The 7,286-nt window shown below is 34.0% G+C and overlaps 1 pseudogene; it reads right to left on the bottom strand.

The window, feature by feature from the left end:
• Positions 1–6,254: 6,254 nt before the first annotated feature.
• On the bottom strand, positions 6,255–6,400 carry LOC111723842 (annotated as a pseudogene).
• Between the last annotated feature and the right edge of the window lie 886 nt (positions 6,401–7,286).

Here is a 7,286-nt window from a genome sequence, read left to right as displayed (position 1 = left end):
TTAAAATTGGGAACATCTACTTTGAACAGGGTTTATTTTTCTATTTTGAATTTGCCTTATGTATATTTAACAGCTTCTGGAGGTACTGTACAGAACATTGGGAAAAGTACAGACGTGCTATATACCATGTATTTTAAAATCAGACCCTTATTATATACTTTTAGGGGGGACACTTTTAGTCCCTTATTTAGGTCCATGTAACTAATTTTATAGCCATTAATTCTTACAAATCAATAATGGAAAACAAAACTTTCACCCAATCACTATCTATTCTTCCATGACTCAGTCCTATAGCAACACCTAACACAGTGCCTTGCACATAGTAGGCATTCAGAAATACTTATATGCATGAATAAATAATGTATTTTCAGTATAACTGATTTATTACAAAAATGTAATTTGATTAATACTTTGTCTTGGAGTTTGAAAATACAGAATTACAGAGAGTGAAGAGGCATAATAGATATTTTAGTGGAAATGAAGAATACATTAATGACTTACCCATAAGTTACCATTATATTATCTTCTTTGCCCCACCTGGAAAGGAAAGCACTAATTCTTTATTCATAGGACACTTACCTGAGTTAGGTCACGTAGGTTTCAGTAAGAAGGTCTCAACCCCAGACTACATGTAGAATCATCTGTGAAGTTTTAAAAGATACCTATGCCTGAATTCTTATTCTGCTTCTGATTTAATTTGTCTGGGATGAGATCTGGACATCAGTATTTTTCATAGTTCTTGGAGTAAATTTTAGTGTGCAGAAAGGATTCAGAATCACTGGTTTGTTATTGAAAATGATACCAGTATTAAATGTTGTTTCCTCCTACCTTCTTCTTCTTTTCTGTGTGTGTATGTGTGTTTGGTTGTCTTTTTTTTTGGCCACCCCTTGCACTAGAACATCCCCATTATTGGTGATATTGGCTTATATTCCCATATGACAAATTCAAATCTTATTTATTTAATATAGAATGAGTATTTTCCTGTTTAATATTTAAACAATGTTTAATATATTTCATTATTAACTAGTATTATAGTTTGTGATTTGTTCCCCATGTGTCCATATCCTTTTCTAACTTTTTGTTTTTAGCAACACAACAGTAATCCATACGGAAACAACAAATCCATATTAAGGAAAATCTGATAATTAAGTTTTAAGGTAGAAAGAAGTAAAGTATTAATTTCATATCTGCCATGCAGAATGAGAGAAACACAAGTTGCTTATGAAAAGAAACAGTCATACTTTTTAATTGATCTACGCTGAAAACTAAAAGTAAACTGTTAATTTAAATGAGATTCATTATCTAATAAACATTGACAGGAATATTTTTCCTGAGTAAAAACTTCGTGACTCTTAACAAATTAAAGTGATAACACTGTTTTTTTCTTTTTTTTTTTGAAGGTATGAGAATGTTTTTTTAAAGTAATATATACTATTAAATTCTTTGAGACTAGCAGTGTACTTTGTAATATTACAAATACAGCAATTACAAAAGCTGGTCCAAATTAATGGTGTGAAAAGTAACTCTAAACTTTGTATTTTGAAATTGCTTATTTAAATGCAAAATAATAACTAAAGTAGATATTTTTTTAAAATTCTTATTTTTAATTTTTTCAGAGAAATTTATTAAAGCCTTCATACTTTTTTTTTTTAAAGATTCTTAAAGGAATTGTTGATCTATGTGGTTAAAGTTCATATAGAATGCTGAGAAGAAGTAATTTATAAAATAAGAACCATAGAAATTTGTTCTCAATTGAAAAGTTGGCAGCTGCTGTTTTCTAAAAAATAAAAAAGGACAACATGAAAACTAGTTACATTAGCTTTAATATTACTTGACTGAATTTCCACTGTTTATTTACTTCTGTTTGAGAGTCACCTAGTTATCCTAATGATAGTATATTAACTTTAGAAATAAAAGGGGGAAAATCACTAAATTTGACTTAAATTAAGAATTAATTAGGAACGTTGAAGTCCTATATATTCTGGCATATTCATTTGGAAGTGTATTTGCCCCAGCATTTTTTTTATATATGTTGGAATAATTACTAAGGAAAAATTGAAAATGTATAATAGATGTATAAAGAATTATGTTTAGTAAATACATAACAGGTTTGGGTTTGTGTGTATTATTTTAGGTAGTGTTTACAAGAATATTTTGAAAGTTTTAAATATGTGCCATTTATTGAAAAGCAGTAAGCATTTTTTATGTGTATAGCTAATAAAATAAAACTAGTTTATTGCCAAAATTTAAAAAGTGGGATTATACTATGTCAAATTTAAGCAAATTATCCATCTCTCCAAGGATTTTTGTTTGCCATTGAATTCTGTTTTTATCCACTTCAAATTTAGTAAAAGCTGCTTAACCTCCAAGTTTAATTATAGTGCTTAATAAATAATGCAGTTCACATATGTGTAGGCACTATAAATGCTTATTTAACTACCAATTGGTACTATTTTTCAAGCAAAGTGGTTCTTGAATAGAGCTTAAGGTTTGGGCGGTGTGTGACTTTGATAAAATATTCTCATTCTGATTCCATTCTGGTGGATTTTTAAATCTTAGGTTTAATTGTAAATAAAACATTTTGTAGTACTTAATATTAAGAATCTTAGGGACATTTCTACCATCTCCTTGTCCTCAACCAAAAAGCTACTTATACAAAGAAGGCAGAAGCTGTATTGTGGACTGGAACGCCATCTTTATATGATGTGAATCTTGAGATTTATCAGGCATAGTTTTCTTGGTTTTGGAAATAAATGAAATGTAAGTTTTCACTTTGAAAATAATGAGTTAAATCCATTTATGGTCTCTATTAGTTAAATAATGTGGAGAATCATTCATAAAGAACAGCAAGCTTTGCATGCTTTGCTGAACTGAGTTCGATTATGGTCAAATTTACTGTATGAGAATTAAGAATGTGTCATGGTAAATTACATTATCTTTACAGTTTGAGCATCCCGATTTTAAACATTTTACAGTTTCAAAACAAACTGTACTCACACAGTCAAATCTTTAGCAGGAGCATCTTACCATTGGTACCAAAAGTTGTGAATCTGATGCTATAACAGTTCTTTAATGAAGAATTTAATGGGCTGTATTCAAGCTTAATTTTCATTCAATTCATAAGTGCCCACTAAGTATGTATTTTATTCTGCTGTTCCTTTGATCATCTGCTCTTGGGTGAGCATCCACATAACTGAAATAGATATAGCATAAGTTGTAAATGCTGTTCAGGTCCTTAAGTCTCAAAGGTGCTGGTATATAAATAACAGCACATTGCCAAATAAATTTTTTTCCCTTTCATTTTCTAAATCACTTTTCTTTTATATTTAATCATGTAATGATCGGCATTTATGGTGAGTCAGAAGAGTGTTTCCTCTTAATTTTCTTAACCATAGAAAACATTATAACAAAGTTCTGGAAAAAGCTATGTTTTTGAATCTAACGTTTATACTTCCTTTGACACAGGATTATTTATAGTTACAATTCACACCATTATTGAGAGAAGACTGATTTATATTACATAACTAATGTAAGTAGGGCTGAGTCCATAGTGAAGCAGGATTCTTTTTATCACATTTAGATATTTTATTTGTGCTTTCTTTGCAAACAAATTCTAAGTGGAAACACTGGGTTATACAGCATTCACTGTGATAATATGTAATAATGTATACTTATAGAACTGCCTTCGTAAACTTTACAGTGTTAAAACTGTAAATGTAATAATGGCATCTCTTTTTAAAATTGACAAATGATAAAAATTTTTAATTGTAATGGAAGAATTTGAAAGTGTTTTTTCAGCCTGTGTGTATAATGGTTGGGGAAGACCAAGTGAGCTGCTTTGTGTGTCATTTAATTGTTTTAGCACAACTGAGTGTCACTGATGTGTATGGTGGTTTTGACTATAAAAGAGCTTCAACATATTTGTAATTTTAGATAATGTATTTTATTCCATGGCGCACCATTGAGTACAAAAGGGAAGTATAAGGGTCACTGATGATGAAATAAAATAAATTGAAGAGCATTAACATAGTTTAAAGCTAAAGCAGTTTGATGTAGGAATTTTAGGGGGAAAATGTGAGAAATCCAACTCAATGGGAAAATGTGGTAGAATTTAGACAGTTATATCCTTTTGGGGTTGTACACATGGATTTAAGCAAAGCGAGAGAAATCCATAGTGTGATTTTTTTTTTCTAGAGCAGTGTTTTGCAAATAGAAGACAATTCCAGGATATTTAATGTGAATAAGTGAAGGACCACAATGAAAAAAAGGGAAACATTTAGGAGGCCACAATTACTAGTAGGTCATTAAATCTGAAATAATTGATTTCAAATCAATAGCTTAGTGTACCTCAAGAAGCAGTACAATTAATCAAAATACGCACCTGAACAAGAGTTTGGCTGTCTTAACGGTAGCTCGTATATGCCATGAGCAAAGATGCCTGGAGAGAGTAGGGAGGAAATTGCAAAGTGCATTTTCCACAGCTTGTTGAAAATTGAGTATTTTTCCTTATTTTTCCTTGAACCTTCCAAAGTCTGGAAGCCAGTTTGTGCAAGGTCTGGTGAATACTGTGGATAACAAGAATTCCCAAGTTCTGCTTTTGTAGTTTGAGCTGCATTGTTTGTGCAACAGTATAGTCTTAGAAGAGAATTGGCCTGGACCTGGACCAATTTTGGCTTCTTCATTGCAAGTGTCCTCCTCATGTTGTCCATTTGGTTGCAGTAGACATCTCTGTAATTGACTAGGTTTTGTGAAGCTATAGTGGCTGACATCAGTGCTGGACTACCACACAGACACCATCACCTTTTTTGGTGAATACTTGGTTTTGGACTGTATTTCAGCACTCCATCTTTATTTAACCATTGTGCTGAACGCTTATGATTGTCAGAAAGAATTAATTTTTCATCACAGGTAACAAGGTGGTGTAGAAATAGTTCACCTTTATATCATGACAGCAAAGAAGGGTAAGCTTTGAGTCAGTTTTTCTTCTGACGTGTGTTTAATTCACGCAGAACACATCTGTCCAGCTTCTTTACCTTGCCAGTTTGTTTCAAATGGTCCAATATTGGAATAGTAATATCAAACCTTGCTGCTAATTCACGTGTAGTTTGAGATGGATTCACATCTGCTATAACTTTCACCTCATCATTATCCACTTTGGTCTCGGGTTAGCCATGTGGCTCATTTTCAAGACTCAAATCACCAGAACAGAACTTCTCAAACCATCGAGGTTCTGTGCATTTATTAGCCACATCCTTCCAAACATTTTGTTGGTATTTCAAGCTGTCTGTGCTGCATTCGTTCCACAATGGAGCTTATATTCAAATTTTGACTTATCCATGGTTTCACAAAAATTGCTCTAAAAAATAATTTGAAAATAGTCACAAGCCAAAATATGCATTTGAAAGAATGAGGATGTACCTTCACAAAAAATAAAAGTATCATAGTGAAATGTCAGAGATATCACCTGCCAAACTGAGTAATTAAAGAGATCTGACATTTCTTGCTTAATAACCTAAAACATACTAGAGGAAATTACATTAGTTTGAAAGCTCTCTCACTGTTAGTAACACTCTGGTGGTGGAGGGGAGGTTTTTCATTCAAATATTCATTGTTTACTTCCTGCCAAGGACAAGCACTGTTTTAGTTGCTGGGGATACAGGATACACAAAACCTTGGCTGTGCCTTCATGGAGTGGGACGAGATAGACGATAAGTAAACAAGTATGACGCAGATGGTACTAAAAGACAAAAACTAAAGCCGAGTAGAGTGGCTACACTATGTTGGGATCAGGTAGTAGCTGGGTTGACTATATGAGTGGTCAGAGAAATCTCCAAAGAGGTGACATTTGAGCAGTAATTTGGAGGAAGTGGAATCTAGCCTTGTAAATATCTGGAGAAAGCACAGCAAGACAGGAAAGAAGTTTAGAAACCCTGAGCAAAATTGTGCCTGTACTTTCAAGGACTGAGAAGGAATCCGCTTAGCTAGTGATGAAGGGCTGAATAAGAACAGTAAGAGATGAGTGCAGAGAGGCCCCAAGAAACCAGATTTAAGGTATGCTAGCCGATTGTATGACCTGTGGCTTTTGTTCATTGCTCCATACAGAGGCTATCTGAGGGATTTTTTTTTCTATTCTTGTGATGCTTTATTAAGAAGAATGAATTAGGCAATTTTTAAGGCATACAGTACAGTTGAAAGAATTATACAGTAAGCACCCATACATCCACCACATACGTTTTATCCTTTTTTTCTTCTTCACATGTAGGGAATTTGTTCAGAGAGAGGCCACAAGTTCTGTGCCCCTCATCACAATGATCCCAGTTTCCTGTGGGGCATGTTATAAACAGAGGAGCTATCTGAGGGATTTCAAGCAGAGTGACATTCATGTCATTAAAGAATCCCTCTGACTCAACCTTGTTGACTACTATAGGTAGCAAGGGCCCAAGTCAGGAGATAAGAACATTGGATTTTGCAGTAAATGAGACAAGGAATGATAGGGCTCGGACCAGTGTGGTATGTGGTGTGAGTGGAGGAATGCAAGCGTTCAGATTCTGGGAATATTTTGTAAGTAGGTGGGTAGGATGTGGTGGTGTATGAGATAATAGTCAATAACAGCAGTTTGGGTTTTTTTGTTTGTTTGTTTTGCCTGATTAACTGAAAGGATGAGGTTTTTGCTCATGTGATGGGAAAGATTGTGTAAGGGTCAGATTTGGGGATGGTAGCAGCTGGGGGAATCTTTACTATAGGAATGTTGAGTTTGAGATGCTCTTTAGATATGCAGCAGGAGATATTAAAATCCTTGAATTTCAGGTTTGATAGGAATGTACATGGGAAAAAGAATAAAAAAAATCACATCTCCAAACTTAGAAGAATCTCACGTAAGATCATTCACCTTGAGGATATGCAAAGATCCAAAGACTGTATACCCTATGTAACCTCACCCAGAGAAAATGGCCCCAAGAACTTAAACAACAAATTAGAACAAAGATCTGGATTCTCCAACCCAGGCCTGCCAAACAACAATGATAGCTGCAACCAAAAAATAGCTGGGCATTGTGGCGGGTGCTTGTGATCCCAGCAACTTGGGAGGCTGAGGCAGGAGACTCATTTGAGCCTAGGAGTTGGAGGTTGCTGTGAGCTGTGAAGCCATGGCACTCTACCCAGGGCAACAGCTTGAGGCTCTGTATCAAAAAAAAAAGATCTGGATTCTATGATAGAGTGACAAAGAATTTGTAATGTGTAAGTGATTGGGAATATTAAGTGTTAAGTAAGTATTCATCAAGTACAAA

Source organism: Otolemur garnettii, unplaced genomic scaffold (genome assembly GCF_000181295.1).
Source record: "Otolemur garnettii isolate 467f Iridium unplaced genomic scaffold, OtoGar3 scaffold00016, whole genome shotgun sequence".
Classification (NCBI taxonomy): Eukaryota; Metazoa; Chordata; class Mammalia; order Primates; family Galagidae; genus Otolemur; species Otolemur garnettii.
The sequence above is the reverse complement of the archived record's forward strand: the minus strand, read 5'-3'. Positions and strand labels throughout refer to the sequence as shown.